This window comes from Puma concolor, chromosome B3, assembly GCF_028749965.1.
Source record: "Puma concolor isolate L17-30 chromosome B3, mPumCon1.1.hap2, whole genome shotgun sequence".
NCBI lineage: Eukaryota > Metazoa > Chordata > Mammalia > Carnivora > Felidae > Puma > Puma concolor.
The window spans coordinates 31,695,872-31,715,952 of NC_141672.1; the positions used below are offsets into that span (position 1 = coordinate 31,695,872).

Here is a 20,081-nt window from a genome sequence, read left to right on the forward strand (position 1 = left end):
GCTTATCTATCAGGTGAAGTCCTCTTAATGAGTCAAAAAGAAAATTAGCTATAGAAGGTGCTTTGAGCGTATTATTCAACTACAAGTGTCAGGAATATCTAAAACGTTTGGGTTTTTTGCAATAGGAATCCACATTACTTAAATCAAACCTGAACCCAAAATCATTAAATTCAAATATGCAATTAAATAGTGTGCTTACGGACAAAGGTCATCTTATTCACTGCTGATTTTTAAGGAACATTTTACAAAGGATGTATACAGGTTAGGGTTAGGGGAGGTGAAGAATAAGAGAACAAATTTGGATAGAAGAAGACAGTCCCACCAGAGAAAGTCTCTCAAGCAAGAAAGTTCTTTCTTATAAACAAAAATCTGGGTATCAATTATCAAGTCCAGAGAGTGCATCAATGGAACAAGAGATTAAGAACACAACATTCTAAGAACTGAACCAATTTACACAACCACTATCTACAAAGTAATAATCCCTTACAGAGGGTTCCAGTTAATGAATCAACATTTAGAAATGAATTCGACATAATTTTACAAACAGAGGAACTGAAGCTCTTTAGAATAGCAAGGGAAGGCACACCCTATTTTGATTGGAATCAGCCAGAAGCTCTGAGAAAAGGATTCGTGCCCAGTAGAACAACTTGGAGAAATCTAGGACGGTATGTTGGCAGGGAACAAAGAACACACTTGGGCAGCAAGTCCTACGCTCTGCCCAAAGGAGCATCAGCAACGCTATCCACCCTTGCCAGCCTTGATGCACACGCGTACCGGGAAGCTTTCCGGAGAGAACGCAGGTTTCCCCTGCTACCCAGAGGTAGAGCTTTCTCATGAAACTTTTCGTAAGCCGAAGTGGCACAAAGCGAAAAAGTCATTTCCATTTCATGAAGGCAAAAACCCTCTTTGGATGTCTTTCAGATAGCAAAAACAGGTATGAACACAGGTCTTTCGTAAAAGTGAAGTGGCCTAAAGCAAACCTGGCCAAAGCAGAAGAAACCAATCCTGCCCTGGGAACGTACCAGCTGGGAACAGGATTCTCTCACCACAGTATGAAATACTTGTTCCCTTGGAAATAGATTTCTCATTGTTAACAAGTCATTTTCTAGTAGACGTCAACGTTCGGAAATTTCTGTTTAAGCGTATCAGATATTGCAGGGTCTGATCAGCGCTGGAAAACCAGACTACCGGTGCTGATTAACTGCCAAGCTCTTTTTGAAGCAACTCCTGCACACGTGAGCATGGTTGGTTATAAAAACCAGCCTTTGCCAACTAGGAGCTCTTTGCCGCATTAGAATACGGTATGTTCCTGAGCTGCTCACAGGGCACACACAATTTTCTTTGGAACTTATCTTAGTACGGATTTCCTTCACTCCCAAATTCTAATGTCACCTTTCTGTAAATGCCTATCACTTCTTTACAATTACAAAAAATAAAAATAAAAAATGGTAATTTTCCATTTTCTCTCAGCCTCACTTTTTTGTCCTGATAAAGCATGTCTGGTATTTTCACCATGGGCACCTTTGCCACAGACGTCTTTGCGGCAAGCACTTTCGTGTTTTCACCTCGTAAACAACTGGCCATAAGGCAATTTCCATAAAAAACAGAGTAACTGGTTGGCAGTTTGGTTTAAGATAAAACAACTGGTTGACAGTTGGGTTTCATTTCACCATTGAAGAATCAACCGCCTTCAGCACAGTTACTGTACTGAAAGCTGGTGGTCAGTGTGCTTTCATTTCTCCATTGACAAGGTTCCTTTTTTATTATGTAAATGTCACCTAGCCCCCATAACGGTCTATACGGTGGCCAGTAGCCATGGCGGTCTTAGAACAGCAATGATCACTACAGACACCAACCTGATAGAAAATATGGTGATAAAGTCAACGGGAGGTGTGAAATAAGAGCGAAATGCCAGACTGCACACTGTGCTGTACCAGAAAATGACAACACGTCGGTTACAACAACAATAAAGCTCTGTTAGTTGCAGTATTACATCAGTATTTCTTCTCCGGTTCCCACACAACCCTGGACTATCAAAGGACATGTCACAATATGCCGAGAATGAACAACATTGTAGAAGGCTCTCACAGTGCAATACGCACCCGGGTAAAAATAGGCGACCTAGAATTTGGAAAACTGATACTTCTTAAAGAAGGAACAATTAGTAATGAATTTTACCTAATTTTTCATGTTTCATTATGTCCTTTCTAACATCCCTCTCTTATCTTTCATTATTTTACCTCTGACGCCAAAACTACCTTACAACCAACGAGTGACGCAGCAAAAATGTTTGTGGTAAAACTACCTAGCACACTAACTAAGACGTGGCTCTTCTTGAAAATATAACTACAACAATTTAATAACCTTTTTTTTTATCCTTTTTATAATTAAAAAAAAATTTTGAGTACAGTTGATACATAATGCTACATTAGCAACAGGTCAATTTGATAACTCTGAAGGAGGTTTAAAAGGTCACCCAAGATACAAAGTGGTTTTGTGGAAACGAGGATGTCCCGCCACATTAACAACATCCTCTCTGTTGGCATTTTTAATAAAGGATTCAAGAAAACTGTACTCCTGACCTTCTAAGGTGTTAATCAGCCAATCAAAAGTTCAGCTATTTGTCTCACAGATGTCAAATGTCAAAGCCACAATAAGGTACAGTACAGTAGAGTACAGTAAGGCCACAATAAGGGACAGTACAATAAAGCAAATGAGGAATTTTATTCATTCACTCAAAAGTTACTGAATGCCCTGAGTGTGCCATTTATTGAGTGCCTTTCAGTCACTGAAAAGTCAAACAGAATACATAGTTCCAAATACTTTACAATCCAAAGGAACAAGCTAAACAACTAAATAAAAAATTTCAGCAATATAATAACAGAGCGATGTGTTCTAAAGTGACTAACTTTAGGAAGCCAGAAAAACTCTACAGATGGTAACTTTAGCTGGTCCTAAAAAAGGAATTAATTAATTTTTTTTTTTTTTTTTTAGCAAGAAGAGAGGAGTGCGTAAGAAAAAGAAACAGTAAGGGCACCAAAGGACAAAAGTTGCCTTACATAAGAAATTTCCCCATCACTGAAACAACCAAGGCTCAGTGACAGAGAAAGGAAGAGAGGAGTCAGATAGGAAGCAAGATGGCCTTTTGCCATATTAAGGGAATCAGACTTCTTCCATGTGTTATGAGAATTCCTATACTGTTTGCCTGCAGGAGCTCATCAGGTCCTCAAACTTCCGGAAGATGGAGATGGGAGGGGTCACTCGGCAGGGAGATGGGTGGACACTCTTCCTCTACACCCAAATTTACATAAGCTGAAAACAACCTCAGGGTCCTCTCAGTACCAACCACATAAAGAATGGCTTCAGATAATCTTTAAAATGTGGAATCTTAGAATGGAAAGGGAACCAGCAGAATAGTCTCACTTCTTACCATCAACTACCAGAATCTCTTCTATACACCTCGATAAATGGCTCCATATTGGACAACAACTAAAATGTCCTCCTCCTGTCTTCCCTTCCTCAGAAGCACTTGCTATAGTTTTTCTAACTGGGCCATATTTGGAATCTTTTCTAAAATCTTCTCTAACGTGAGCCCCTCTTTAGAATGTACACGGGTTGGTCAGAGCTGAGCACAAAGAACCCAAGTGCCCTTCAACCACAGCAGAGCACTGAACCACACTGGGCTCTCTGAGTGGACAAGGTGTTTCTTGGTTGCACAGACCTTTATAAAAGTTAAGACACGGATCAGATGAGATCTGTGGTCAAATAAAACACCTTGTCTTTGTTCATTTGAACTGTTCTCATAAGCACCATTTACCTCTCCTTAAAAACCCTTATAATTGCAAGTCAACATTCAACTGTGTGATTACCTGAATAATATCTTTGTATCCCCAGCCCATGGGCCAATATCCTGGGCGCAGGCACAAAACTATCTGACGGTGTTTTGCTTTTTATTTCCTTTCCATTACCATTGTACTATGAGGTCTCAGCATAGCACCTGTTACAAAGGAAGGGCTGATTCAATAAATGTTAGATGAAGAATTAGATGTGTACACAAAAAATTACATGAAGCAAGATATGGTAGGTATGCTAGGACCGTTGAAATCAACATTCTGTGGAATCTCAGTGGAGATTTTTTCAACTTACTCTGGGAAGGAAAGGCATCATGGAGGAATAAAAGACATCCAAGCCAACTTCTGAGTGGTGTTTCCACCAAAAATCCAAAGTAAAGAAAATATCTGGGCAACAGACCAACCGATGAAAACCATATTTTTGAAGAACAGTTATTCATATGGGAAACTGCTCATAATATTAAGTTCATAAACAGGATAAAAAACAGTATGCACGCCCCTCCCACACACACATACACAAGAAAACCCTGAAAGGAAATAGTTTAAATGTTAATAACAGTTATTGCTGAGTTGCAGAATTACTGGCGATCTTTATTTTCTTCTTTATATTCTATTGTAGTTTCCACAATTTTCTACAATAAAGATCCTTATAATCAGCAGGGGAAATGAAAGTGCTGTAACATTTTAAATCTTCAGGCTTTATCAAAAAAGGCTTCTGGATTGTTATTTTTTTCACAGTCACATTTTATGTGAAATGTTATAAAGCAGAGGAATGCCAGATAACAGATTTCAGTCCTAAACAATGTGGTTCAGTCCTAAACAATGCTCCCACCCTCCCAAAAAAGTGCATTTATTCTACTGTTTTGCATCTTGACAACTGGTGTGAAGGGACTCATGTTTACAGGTTAATACCAGGAAATCAGAAGCCAGCATCAGTGACAGCACTACTCCACAGAACATCAATTCCCTTTCACACTCTCAACTGGGCCCTTCAAACAATGAAATACACACACCAACAACACCACACTGCAGTCAGCATATCAAACCTAGGAATGGAAGGGCTCTGATAACAGCTGCATATTATTATCAACAAAGGTTCACCTTTGAATTAATAGATAACTTAGTCTACAGTTAACAAGTTAAGAAGTAGGCCACCAAAGGCTGCTGCTACCAAATGAAAGAAGGAAACTACACCAAGTCTTCCAAAACATGAGGCATCCAGCTTGTCTCCAGCAATCTCCCGGAAATCTGAAACAGGAGTTTAGAGTACCCTTGTGTATCCAAGACTATGTAAAATATAAAAGCAGTGGTGGGGAAAAACTACCACTTTAAAATAGATGTCAGACTTCCTACCAACAGTACTATCCTAAAACCAATCCACATGGGAAGAAAAAGGTTCTCTGAGCAATGGTCATCAATCATGTCTCTTCCTTGTTCTGACAAAGAATGGGAAAAGGGAAATACCCAAATTACGAAGATACGCAATTTCCAGATAGCTAAACCCACATCCCCTGAGTCATCGCAGAAGGACTCCTGGCACAACCCACTTCTTTCACTCCCCTTACAGGCTCCAACCTTTGGCCTACTTGTCCCTCTTCTCTCCAGCTGCCATGACCTACCCACCTCCTAGGGCTCTGTTCCTCTCAGGACTTCTTGCAGAGGAACCTGCCCTATTTCACCCTTTACCGGGCCTCCCTGTCTCTGAAACAAACAAACCTTCCTGAGTACTTTGGAGATTCATCAGAAATCACTATTGATCAGCAGGTACGCTGGTAAAAAATGTAAGGCACGCCATGATTCGAGATTCAAGAAAGCTCTTCAGTGAGAAATTAAAATCACAGCTGAAATGTAGGTAGACTTTGGTGTGGAACAGATGGGTCTGGGCAGCTTTAAGGCCCCAAAGCTCCTCAGATGATTCTGATGTTCAGCCAGGGCTGGGAACTGCTGTTCTAAATAAACCCTCAGTCTTCCGCTGTTCGTGAACTAAGCGTATTCAAGATTCCACCACCTTCTGCAGGGAGGACCTCCAGTCCGCCATCTATTCAGATTCTAGGCCACCCAGTTGGGAAAGAAGAGCAGGTGTGACACCGCAAGCCTCTGGAGTCTGGAAGTCGGCACAGAAAGGGTAAGGTTCGGTCGCATTAAGAATTCACTTCTGTGAATTCCTAGCATTCCCCAGGCTCTACAAGCAGAAGGTGAAGTATGTGTAGGAGTTATCCACACTTAAACCCTTAGCCTACCTGGTGGATAATGACATTCATGCGGTTTTGTAGAAAATTCCTTATGAATGATCTCCCATATATGCAAGATAAATTAGAATTAACTTCTTTGCTTACAGCTTAGATCAATTAAAATCTAAGTGGTGGCTTTTGCTGTGACAAAGACCTAAACACACATTTTTTGCTGAGTTAACTTTTGCATTACTTTTTTCAAATTCGTGGTATATTGTCTTTAATTGAGAAAACAGTGAGCAAAATATTTTGCAGTATCTTCTCACTGTGGGAAAACCTTACCATTACACTGCCATTTTCTGTAAGTTACAGTTGTTTCTCACAAATTCAAATATTTGAATACCTTGCATAAAGAATTTATTGTGCACTGATACCTCACTAACACACTAGGCTCTGCAGAGTAGGATTTAGATACAAATGTGATCAATGTTGGCTTCTATCCAAGAAGATGTTTCCATAACATCATACTGATGCTCTAGAAACTGACCTCAACTGCTCTGCAGCATTTTAGCCATAAGAAAACTGAATCTTATCAAAAGTATCTGCCTTAGGGTTTTATTTAAAAGTTAAGCACAATAAAACCAACCATTTTAATAGCTTGAGAAACAAGAAAGCCGCAAAATCCAGTAACTCAAGCACTGGAGGGTTATTATGCTGAAGTCACTTTCCCTCTGTGAAAGAAACAAGACATTTTTCCGTGTGCTAGAACAGAAAATCATGACACATGCCTACTAGGGAACAAATGTTTGACAGATAAAATGGTTATACAGAGGGACAGTTTCAAACACATGTATGCATACCTTGTCATAAACTATCTTTTCACTCACATTTTTATGTGCTTTCTGTAATTCAGAAGATCCTAACAGCTCGAGAAGCCACACACACAACTTTCTTGGCTACAGTACCCATTCCTGTCTGATTACTGAATTAAAAACAAACTTTCAGATCTGACCTTTACTATTTTTAAATAGTTCTGTGTTAAAAATGTTTATTCAGTGTATCGCGTTTAGTATCTACCCATATCTAAGAGCCAACAAGTGTTCACAGGGAAGTATGTGCACACGTAACATAAACCAGATGGGAGGTATGCAGTGAGCACAAAGTACTGCACTAGGGCTCAGAAGAGTGGAGTTTGAAGTCTGGTTAAACCACACACTCACTGAACCTAGTTAAGCCTCGGCCAGGCCACCCATACATTAAAGACTGTTAGGGGCGCCTGGGTGGCGCAGTCGGTTAAGCGTCCGACTTCAGCCAGGTCACGATCTCGTGCTCCGTGAGTTCGAGCCCCGCGTCGGGCTCTGGGCTGATGGCTCAGAGCCTGGAGCCTGTTTCCGATTCTGTGTCTCCCTCTCTCTCTGCCCCTCCCCCGTTCATGCTCTGTCTCTCTCTGTCCCCAAAATAAATAAACGTTGAAAAAAAAAAAATTTAAAAAAAAAAAAAAAAAAAAAAAAAAAAGACTGGTAAAACTTGACCTGTCTACACAGCGGTGGGGAAGTTATGTATCAGTGAGGTAACACATTTACAAACGATCTTAAACTAAAAATGTACAGTATTTTTCATCATGCAGTTGCTGTTCTAGCTAGAAACCACCAGGGCACCCCAAAACAATTCAAATAATGTCCTTCTGTTTACTCATCTTTTAACTTTTGCCACTTCCTCCTTCCCTCCCTCTCTCCCTTTCTTCCTTCATGTAACAGATATTCGCTGGGCTTCTACATAGACCAGACACAGTTCCAGACCTGTCCTGTCCAATACCATAAGCAGGAGGAACATGTAGCTTATATTAAGCATTCAAAATGGCCCTAGTCCAAATTGAGACATGAAATACACACTGGATTTTGAAGACTCGGTACGGACAAAAGAAAGTAAAACGTCTCGGTAATTTTTTATACTAATTACGTGTTAAGAAGATAATGTTTTGGATATTAGATTAAACATATGTATTATTCAAATTAATTTCTTCTCTTTGTGCTTTACTTTCACATGGCAACTAGAAGTTCAATTTTTTTTTAAGTTTTATTTATTTATTTTGAAAGAGAGAGGGAGAGGGAGGGGGGGAGTCAGAGAGAGAGCAGGAGACAGAGGACCCCAAGTAGGCTCCGTGCAGTCAGGGCAGAGCCCAATGCGGGGCTCGTTCCCACAGACGAGAGATCACCACCTGTGCCTAAATCAAGAGTTGGACATTTAACCAACCTAAGCCACCCAGGCGCCCCTAGAAGTTCAGAAATTTTTAAATACAGAGAGGTGTACATTAAATTTCTATTTAACAATGCAATTCTAGACCCTGGGGAGATTTTAGGGAACAAAACCAAGTTCCTAACCTCATGAAGCTTATGTTTAAACACCTACAACCCTAAGATCTTCAGTAATCTACAGAAAAGGGAAACTAAATCCAGCAACTGTGTGTAAAGAGGACACTAGGATGGATGGGCCACACAAAAGGGACAAACCTTCTTCCCTCTAGCCTTTCCTTCTACCCATGGTAGGGCCCACAGTCCCAGAACAATCAAGCAGTAAAATGGTGAGCTAAGACCTTGACCATCTTGGGAAAGACTGTCCCTCCCCTGTTAGGCACGCACTCTTAAAAACACAGCCACTATTAATCCGAACTTAGTGAGAGAGAAAGCTTTTAATTTGGGAGCATGGGTAGTTTCATGGCATCATTTGCAGTACTTTGGCTTGAGCCTCAAAAACACTTTTAAAAGGTTTTCAATTGTAGGAAGAAGTTTCTTAACAAAGACACCCTGTCTGCATTCTAACACTCTCATTTATTATGAGAATGCTTCAACGAGTTCCTCTCCATGGGTCCGATTAACCACGCCTCTCCCAAATATCTCCTAAATACCGAATACCTCAGTCCCCGCATCACAGCCAGAATGCTTCCAGAGAAAGGGCAAGAAGCTGAATTCAACAGCACAAGTCATGGCCACAGTCTCAACGTTCCTAATGGTCTTAGACGGTCAAAGGAAACTTGAGTCGGCCTGACCATATGCCAGCTAAACGTAAGGTTACTTGTTTTAAGATTTTAAGGAATTCCTTGAGGGCGAGTTTAATTTAGACCAAATGGGCCTGTTTTTCTACAGCACTCTTCCTACCAAAAAGGCATCGTGCACACCTGAATTTCATATTCCATGTGTGTCAGGAACTTACCTTAAATTCAAACCACAACATGGCAAATGTTTTGCTGGCCCATCCATCTTTCTGGCAGATTATAAGGAAAATCGGGGCTCTCAAGAGATTCTCTGCACTATAAAATGCTCTAGTGGGTGTGGAAGGAAGCTGAGAGGCTCGGGTGTCAGGGCAGGTAGTGTTATCTCATAACTGATCCCATCTCTGTCCTCTGCTCATGCTGTTCTCCCAACCGGCGTGCCCTGTCCCCTCTGCCAACTTCAACATTACACCTCCGTGAGGGCCCAGCCTAGAGCCTGGCCCTCCCAGAAATTGTTCCCAGCAACCCCAAATACAGAATAATCTCTCTCCTTCTTTCTCAGAGGAACCCAGTCAACCAAAAATTGTATCATCTATTTATCTCTTCTCTAGGTATTCAAACACCTGTAACTCAGAAGGGAAGCAATTTAGAAAGTCAGTATGATGCCTGAGAATTTATCACCCTCCCTTTCAATCAGCTGTGATTTATCTGAGCTTTATTCGGCTACAATGATGAACCTAACGCCAGGGACACAAAAAGGACCCACAATCCCAATACTCACATAATTCACAGTCTAGGTGAGAAAAAAACAAAGTCAACAACCATCCTGCCACCTAACGAACACCGTATTAAAGGTGTGGGGGCCGAAGAGCCACGGGAGCCTCCACGAGGGTTCTTCTCCCTCGGTGAGGGAGGAAAGCCTCACAGAAAGGTGATGTAGAAGCCAACACTGAAAACTGAGTAGATGCTGACAGGGTAACACGGGAAAGGCATTTCAAAAGCAGTAAAGCATGGCACATTCAAAGAGGTAAGAGAGTATGTTTACAACTCTTGTACAGAACCACTAAAAAAAAAATGTCTCCCAATATATTAAATTATTCGTGTGGGCATTTGAGGCTCTACATAACAGACGCCAAGCCACTTTTGCTATATTTTCCACAGTACAACATAGCCAGCAAGGGTGAGCTCTCTGAAACTAGCTCAAATTCTACTAACTGCGTAGCCTTACACAAGTTTCTTAACCTATCCATCTATACCTCAACTTCTTTATCTGTAAAATGGGGGTGACAGTAGTGCCTACCTCAAAGGGCTCTTACGTTATGAGAAAATGAATTGAAACAAATAATTATCACAAATTAGGCATTCAGCAAATGCTTGTATTAGTATTATTACAACTATTATTATTTACTTTTCCAAGCTAGACATAATAGCAAATCTGAAGTCCCTGTCCCCATCACCTACCCATGCCTCGACATTTAGAACTTTCTATGTCCACCCAGCAAGACATTGCTTAAATACCACCACCTACACGAAGCTTCACTGAGCCTGCTCACCTCACCCATTAGGGAAATGAGTGTCTCTCTCCCTCCTCTGAACCCCCAGTCTGCGGGCCCCTCTTGGAGCTCTCTTCACTCTAGTATCGCTACGCACGCGTCGGATTTCCCAACAGGCCTAGAGCTCTTTCAGGGCAGGGGCTACAACTTGCCAATCTCAGTCTTCCCCAGAGAACCGACAGCCCTTTTCACATACGGGCACTCAGTGTTTCCTGCTGAACAAATTAAAATACTCTCCCCTTTAATTAAGTCAAGAACAGACTAGCGCTTTTAAAATTGCCGTAGCATCTACCAAGTTATTCTTCCTAATAAAAACCCTTATGCAGAGAGAAACTCGGTGCAATTTTACATGGCTCCTTTGTAAGTGAATCCTAAGAAAAGTCAATAGTAAGATGTTCTTAAAGTGGCTGACAACTGACAAAACTGAGTAAAAACAGTAAAAACTGCTGGGTAAAACAATCTCTCCCCTTTATACATCCTCTGAACGTGTTCTAATGTAAATTTGTTTAGGCCATTGTTGCTTTTCTGTTACATAGTTACAAAAGGTGGGACAAAGTTTCCACAGTAATGCCGTTTTCATTGCTTACCCAGATTCTGAAGCCTTCTGTCTGGTTTTACCACTTTCTACCACCCATGTAAAGGAAGGCTAGCCTGGAACCACCCAGAACACTTGGCTTACACAATTACAGTGTCAATACCAAAGTACACAGGACTCTTACCTTTGGTGTCCTGGTCCTCAGTGAAAGTACAGTGGAAAACCAGAATCACCACTCTTCCTCCAAAACTCACCTAACTCAAAACATAATTATTGCTAAGTACAACTTCATTAAAATCCTAAACTTTAATTAGCCAAGAAAAATTTTAAGTAGGATTGGCTTCCTCTTACAATAAAAATGTTTTGACATTCAAGCAATTCAAAGACAGCCTTCATTTACTATGCCGTATTGGTGATTTTTCTAAAAGAAGAGCCCTAAAAAATAAGGTTTAACAAAACAAAAAAAGAAGAGAGAACAGAATAAAAGAGAGCTCAAGTGGTACTTCCCGGTCTTTAAAAAACATATATGCAATTGTTTTCCATAGTATCCCACTGAATCTCATGGACTCAAAATGAAAGAATCAGGCAAATAGAATGTGAAACACATTCAGAGACGAGGACACCAAGAACGTGCAACTTGACCAGCACACACAAAGTAGATGAGAAGTCCACAAAATCATCACACTGCAGCTGCCAAGGCAGTAGCAAAACATGACTGTTCAATTCAATAATAATGCCACCTTATAATTGAGATTATTTTAAATATTTCTAGGACCAAAAAGATCATGAGCAAATGCACTAGAACAGCTGCTTAAACCAATATCCTCATTTTTCAAGCACTGAAGCTGTTTACACCTCATGTCAACAAAGGTAAAAGTTCATAGCTACAGGACTCTTTTATTTAAAAAAAAAAAAAAACAGGGGCGCCTGGGTGGCGCAGTCGGTTAAGCGTCCGACTTCAGCCAGGTCACGATCTCGCGGTCCGTGAGTTCGAGCCCCGCGTCAGGCTCTGGGCTGATGGCTCGGAGCCTGGAGCCTGTTTCCGATGCTGTGTCTCCCTCTCTCTCTGCCCCTCACCCGTTCATGCTCTGTTTCTCTCTGTCCCAAAAATAAATAAAAAACGTTGAAAAAAAAAATTTTTTTAAAAAAAAAAAACAAACACACCATATCTGGTGTATAGATCACCATTATCCCCAACTTGATAAAAATCACTATAAATATGCCATTTCTTCCATAGTGCTTCTAAATACACTAAACAAGAGCAGAGGGGGAGGGGAGGATTCCAAACTCATGAAGTAAGTGACACACAAATGAATGCTATAATTTACACTTTGTCCAAATATCAACTGTGTAATCATAATAGCTAGGTATTAACATTCTTTTTTTTCGTGCTCTCCCAATTAAAAGTGGGAAAACTTCCATTTTTTCTCACATCTGAAACATGCTTTAAGAGGTTTATGTGAACAGCATTTAAATGTTGCTAAAGCCACGAGTAGTTAGATCTTTGGTCTTCAAGAGCCATGGACCTTATTCTCAAATACGACCATAACCATGAAAGTTATTATGGTGATTAAGAGCTCAGACATGGCTGGATCTAAAAGCACTGTAAAGCATCCATACTATCCATATTCCACTTGAGATCATGGCCTTGCTTCCCAAGGCTAACAGCTATGCCGCTCTATCAAGGTCTCCTATCCCTGACACTGCTCTAGATTTTAGATTTGTTCTTCCCTCCCTTCTAAAAAACTCAATGGACGTATTCCCTTAAGGTCCCATTCTCTAGGTAAATTACAATGAGCTGGAATGCCAGAGGCAGACGATTATCTCAACATAGAATTTCTTCCTCAGTGATAATACCAGCACTTAACAGGTGTCTTTAGAAAGCATCCCAAAATACCAGGTTGAACATGGGGCAACTTAGAGGTAAACTCTTGAGGATCTTTTAAATAACAACATTCAGCGATAACAGCTTTTAGGGAGTTGTCTATTCTACTTTCACGTTGTGGACCCAGGCTGTGAAAGTGTCATGAAATAAGCATTATTTTGGCAAAGCATAGGACAAGTGTTCCACCGTGGAGAATGTAATACTAAAAGTTATTTGCAAGAACCATTCAATTCCCAAAGAGCATAAATACAAATAGTTTAATCCCTGACTGTCCAAGAACACATTAGTTACTCAATACACCAATTTACACAGATGCCCCACTGTGTAATTTTTTAAAGACTTTCCTGTCTTTGATTTTACATGTAAGATACCCTTAACAAGCCTGTTAAGTCTATATTTCTCATTTATAGGTGAAGAAACTGGCAGTGTATTTAAACCACTTACCCGTACTAAAACAGCAACTCAATGACTTTTGAATTCTAGGTCAAGGAATCTCCTATTTTATACGACAGGCATAATGTGTTCATTTTCAAAATGAAGGCGCTTGAAAGAAAACAATGTCTACCAAACCAAACACAAAGAAAGTAGAACACCACGAACACTTTCTAATGTGAATGAAATCCACAGCAAGAAATACGTTAGTTTTCACATCACTGAAATATAATGGACACCCCCACATACAAACACACTTTCTTTTTTTCCACACATGGCAAGAAAGGACACTAAATTAGCGTTTTGCATACTGCAGATCAGTTTTAACAATAACATACATCAATTAAAAAGCCTCATGTTGGGGCGCCTGGGTGGCGCAGTCGGTTAAGCGTCCGACTTCAGCCAGGTCACGATCTCGCGGTCCGGGAGTTCGAGCCCCGCGTCGGGCTCTGGGCTGATGGCTCAGAGCCTGGAGCCTGTTTCCGATTCTGTGTCTCCCTCTCTCTCTGCCCCTCCCCCGTTCATGCTCTGTCTCTCTCTGTCCCAAAAATAAATAAACGTTGAAAAAAAAAATTTAAAAAAAAAAAAAAGCCTCATGTAAATGAACTAGAAAGTAGATAAACAAAAGTAGAGACTAAGGGGCACCTGGCTGGCTCAGTCAGTTAAGTATCCGACCCTTGATTTTGGCTCACATCATGATCTCACAGAGATCAATCCCTGCCTCAGGCTCCACAACGACAGTGCAGAGCCTGCTTGGGATTCTCTCTCTCTCCCCTTCTCTCTGTCACTCCCCCATGCATACACTCATGCATGCTCTCTCTCTCTCTCAAATAGACATTTTTTTAAATTGTTAAAAAAAAAGTAGATGACTGAATATATGCTTGCTTCCATTCCTTCCAGAAATGACAATAAATGGAAGAAAAATAAAAGAGACAACAGCATATAAGAGATGTCTACAAAATTCCAAAAGATGAGAAACCAATGTGTAAGTGGAAAATGATTCAGCAAACTGGACAAAGCTGAAATCTAACTGCTAAAGACAGAGGAGTGCAGAGGCCACCAAGAAGAATATTCAACTGAAAAAAAAAAAAAAAAAAAAAAAGGTCTGTTGATGATGCACAATTCCAGAAGGGCTAAGAAACTGAGATCCTATTAAGGGGTGAGGCTGAAAACAAAAGGAATTGGTATGGTTTAAGGGTCTGCATCAAGGAAATTTCCCTAATCCCACAACTGAGCAACTTACTAATAAGGATGAAAATGGGGTTTAATCTGCATGCAACTAATGAGAAGATCTGGCCAGGCATAAGTGAGGGTAGGAATGACTCCCTGCACTGAAAACATGAGGTGTCAAGCTCCAGTAGACAGCCAGTAGGCTGGAAGACTCTTCAGGAGAAAGTGACCAACCTGAATGAAAGATCACTAGAAACTGGCACCTGGGGACTGTCATTGAAATGGCAGGGCCCAAGCTAATCATCCAGAGGAGAATACCAGACACTAGCCCTACCATGCACACTGAGTTTGTAATCAACTTTTAACACAAAGACCATCACCAGAGAAAAAAGAACATTATAATTATAATAGGAACAATTTATCATGAAGACATAACAATTATAAATGTATATGCATCTCAAAGTAGAAGCAAAAATAGAATGAAGGAAAGAAAAGACAATGATATGATTACAGTAACAGATGTTCACACTCCATTTCAGCAATTGATAGAATTAGACAAAAAAAAAAAAAATCAGGAAAGACATAGAAGATATGAACAACACTATCAACCACCTTGACCTGACATTCACAGAAAATCTAAAACTGAAGAATACACATTCCTTTCAAATGCACGTGGCACATTACCAAGAAAGACCATACAGTCTCAATAAACATAAAAAGATTGTAATCACACAAAGCATATTCTCTGACAACACAGAATTAAACTAAAAATCAGTAATAATAAGATACCTAGGAAAACTCCAAATGTATGAACATCAAACCACGCACTTGTAAATAATTCATGGATCAAAGATAAAATCAAAAAAGTAAATTAGGAAATATTTTGAACCAAATAGCAACAAAAGTAAAACATATCAAAATTTGTGGGATGCAGCTAAAATAGTACTTAAAGGGAAACTTAAAACTTTAATGCTTAATTCAAGAAAATAGAAAAGGATCTATCACCATGACCCTAACATTCTATCTTAAGAAATCATAAAAAGCAGAGCAAACTAAACCCAACATATTAGGAAGAAAATAATAAAGACCAGAGTCAATGAAGTAGAAAACATACAGACAACGGACAAAATTAGCAAAACCAAAATATAGGTCTTTAAAAATACCGTCAAAACTGACAGACTTCTAGTTAGATAAAAAATAAAGAGAGACAAAACACAAATCACCAATACCAGAAATGAAAAAACATATACCACCAGAGATCTTGTCAACATTTAAGAGGATAATAAGAGAATACTTGACACAACTTACATAAAGCAAATAAATTTCTAGAAAAACAGAATCTATCAAAATTGGCACAGGAAGAATCAGAAGATCTAATTAGCCCTTTACCTTTTAAAGATAGTAAATCTGTTGTCAAAAATATTCCAAAGCAGCAAAAGAACTCCAGATGATTTCACTGGTGGATTCCATCAAACATTCAAAAAGGAAATTTAACTTTTTCAGAAAACAGAGGAAGGATCATTGCCCAACTCACCTTGTAAGGTTAGCAGAATGCTAATACTAAAACCCGACAAAGACATTACAAAAAATAAAAATTACAGAGCTGTATCCCTCATGAATATAGACACAAATACCTTTAACAAAACTTTAGCAAATCAAATCTAATAATATATTAAAAAGGTACATTATGAGCAAGTACAGTCTACTCCCAACAATTGGTTAACATTTGAAAATCAATCCATGTAACAGACTAAAGGAGAAAAATATAGGATCAGATCAGATATAGAAAAGGTGTTTGACAAAATCCAACAGCCATTCATGATAAAACTCCCACAAACTAGGAAGAGTTAGAGAAGTTTCTCAAACTGATGAACTGCAAAAAAAAAAAAAGGAAAAAGAAAAAGAAAAAAGAAAAACACCCAAAAACAACATCACACTCAAAGGTGAAAAACTGACTTGTTTTTCCCCCGAGCTGAAGAACAGGCAGAATGTGTGTCCTTGTCACATTTTAGGCAACAGGAGGTCCTAGCCATTCAGGAAGGCAAGAAAAAGAAATAAAAGGCATAAAGATCTAAAAGGAAGAAGTAAAACTTCTTATCTGCAAATCATGTGATAGTTCGTGTGCAAAGTTCCAGCAAATATACGAAGCAACTATTACAGGGGTGCCCGGGTGGCTCAGTTGGTTAAGCGTCCTGACTTTGGCTTCAGGTCATGATCTCACAGTCCACGAGTTCACATCAGGCTCTGTGCTGACAGCTCAGAGCCTAAAGGCTGCTTCAGATTCTGTGTCTCCCTCTCTCTCTGCCCCTCCCCCGCTCATGCTCTGTCTCTTTCTCTCCCTCAAAACTAAATAAACATTAGAAAAAAAAATTTTTTTTAAATAATACTGTAAACGTTAAATGACAGCTTGGCCAAAAATTCGATAAAATTATCATTGGGAGTGGGGTGCCTGGCTGCCTCAGTCGGTAGAGCATGTGTGAGTCAAGCTCCACATTAGGTATGGAGCTTACTTAAAATTTAAAAAAAGTAATCTGGGTGTCACCTGGGTGGTTCAGTCGGTTAAGCATCCAACTTCGGCTTGGGTCATGTCTTACAGTTCACAGATTTGAGCCCCACATCAAGCTCTGTGCTGACAGCTCAGAGCCTGGAGCCTGCTTCAGATTCTGTGTCACCCTCTCTCTCTGCCCCTCCCCTACTTGTTCTCTCTCTCTCTCTCTCTCTGTCTCTGTCTCTCTCAAAAATAAATAAAACATTAAAAAAAATTTTTTTTTAATTTTTTAAATTATCACTGGGAGGATGGGGAAAGACAAGTCAGGAAGTTAAATCCTTATCTTCTGCAGGAAATAGTCAGAAGATAATGCTTAGAGTTGAAAAGCCGAGCCATAGGAGTAAAAATAACTTCTTTAGATATATGGCAGTAAATGCCAGAAGAAGCAGTTAAAAAAAGAAAACCCTGCAGGGGCGCCTGGGTGGCGCAGTCGGTTAAGCGTCCGACTTCAGCCAGGTCACGATCTCGCGGTCTGTGAGTTCGAGCCCCGCATCAGGCTCTGGGCTGATGGCTCAGAGCCTGGAGTCTGTTTCCAATTCTGTGTCTCCCTCTCTCTCTGCCCCTCCCCCGTTCATGCTCTGTCTCTCTCTGTCCCAAAAAATAAATAAACGTTGAAAAAAAAAAAAAAAAAACCCTGCAAATGGCTGCTTCTGAAAAGCAACAGGTGGAGCCTAAGAACTTTTCTTCTCAAGCCTGAACTATAATTTTACTTCGTATTTAAACCAGGGATATTATTACTTTGCTAAAAAAAAAAAAAAAAAAAATTTAAGTTTAAAATAATAAACATTTCAAATAAAAATCTATAGTGTCAACCTTGGGGCCTCTGACAAGGAAGTATTTTATAGTAGTTTATAGACAAATCAGTCTATAGTTTATAGTAGTTTATAGACAAATCAGTTTGAATAAAACACATGAAACTTGCATAAACAATTACAAAAATTTAAAACGCCTACTTATAGAAGGCAAAATTTAAAATGCCTACTTGAAAACACAAGTTCAATAAAAACATTTAGTAAAAATTAAGACGATAGAAAGACTGAGTCCCATATCAAATATATCCAGTTTCCTGATAAATACTGAAAATGGTAATGAAGGAAGTAAAACACTTTTTCACAAATATTCACATCAGGAGCACCTGGGTGGAGCATCTGACTCTTGATTTTCACCTCAGGTCATGATCCCAGGGTCATGGGATCGAGTCCCACGTGGGGCTCAGTGCTGAGTGTGGAACCTGCTTAAGATTCTCTCTCTCTCTCTCTCTCTCTCTCTCTCTATATATATATATATATGTGCATGTGCGTGTGTGTGTGTGTTTATATATACATACATATATATATAAAATGAAAATTTTTTTCTTTTAAATATTCACATTAGCCTCAAAGAATATATAATATGCCCAAAAGGCCTTTCCACACACAGTAACCGGCAACTTGATTTCCATTCCTCGGCTGCCCAAGGTAACCTGCAGTGTTTTCCAGTACCATCTAAGAGCTCCGAAGACCCGTTCCTCACATTCACACAGAGACACCCTGAATGGACACATCACCAGGCATTTCAAATAGAATGTCTCTAAACTCCACACCACCCAATCTCTAGAAAGTGAATTATTTCTGAGGGTACGTTTTGTAAAATAGATTTCACGTCACAAAAATACCAGTAGGGAGGGGAGAAAGAGAGGAGAAAACAGACAAAATTTTGAGGAGCATACACATTTTTAAAACACTTGTAACATTTTAACTCATTCCTTTAGATGTTAGGTGGGAGGCTTTCTGGAAACCCTGAATGCTATTCATAGTTCCATCTCATCAGAAACATTCCAATTAAATGAATGATATTAAGGTAATTATCTCAGAAAACACTCAAGGGAACTCTACAGATGGTTTCTACAGTAGACTCCATGCTGTGGGGCAATTTCTCACTGCAGATGTATGTGGCCCGTGTACTCATTCCTGTGCTTGTCAAGTGTAATCTGTGATTATGCAATTGAACATTACAGCCACCTCAGGCCATTCCGTGTTTAAAGAGAAGTGTTTATGGCCATATCCTGCCAAACAACCATAATACCACTTAACCTCAGTCTAACCACTGCTTGAATGAACTTGTTAGGGTTACAGTGAAATACAGATGCAAAACAAATAGTAGGCCAAGGAATGTGATGTCCACATACTAAAAAGAAGGGGGTAGGGTGGTGGTAAATCCTTACATAATGCCCCTTAGTCACTGCGGCAGAATGTACTTGAGCATTTACATTCTAAAAGCTGAAAATTACAGTATGGAACACAGATAAAAATAACAAAATCCAAACTCCAAAAAGAAATGAATTCCTCTGAAGGGTGGGGTGTGTCATCTCAGAAAGCAGCCCCAAGTACAATGCTGTTTCTGGATCTATCCAAGCAAATCAGTAAATCTAGAAATAAGAGAAAAAGATGAATCTGAGAACACTTAAAATGTGCTGCATGGAGTAGACTGCACTGGGCTATTGACTGAAATCCACTGCATATCAATAGCAACTAAGAGTCACTACCACCCAATTGCTTCCTATGATCTCCACTTTGTGGAGCTAGAGGAACTTTTAGTCAACAAATCCAGGGGCGCCTGGGTGGCGCAGTCGGTTAAGCGTCCGGCTTCAGCCAGGTCACGATCTCGCGGTCCGTGAGTTCGAGCCCCGCGTCAGGCTCTGGGCTGATGGCTCGGAGCCTGGAGCCTGTTTCCGATTCTGTGTCTCCCTCTCTCTCTGCCCCTCCCCCGTTCATGCTCTGTCTCTCTCTGTCCCAAAAATAAATAAAAACGTTGAAAATAAAAAAAAAAAAAAAAAAAAACAAATCCACACGGGAAGATGAACCAACATTCCCTTCTGTTGGCCAATTATGAAACACTGGCCAAAAATATTTCCTTTTAAAAATGCTTATAAGTTAAAAACCAGGAATGAGATGAAATGCTGATGTTT

The 20,081-nt window shown here is 39.8% G+C and overlaps 1 protein-coding gene across 20 annotated transcripts in view; it reads right to left on the reverse strand.

Annotated features, from left to right (window-relative positions):
* SIPA1L1 (signal induced proliferation associated 1 like 1) overlaps positions 1-20,081 on the reverse strand; it is a 366,004-nt gene that overhangs the window by 303,059 nt on the left and 42,864 nt on the right. For 4 of the 20 annotated variants that reach the window (XM_086709382.1, XM_086709384.1, XM_086709386.1 and 1 more), the window contains exon 1: positions 3,870-3,997. The exons of the other annotated variants lie outside the window; for them this stretch is intronic. The gene's annotated coding sequence lies outside the window, so the exon portion shown is untranslated. Of the gene's footprint in view, positions 1-3,869; positions 3,998-20,081 lie in introns of those variants that run through there. 20 annotated transcript variants of the gene reach the window in all.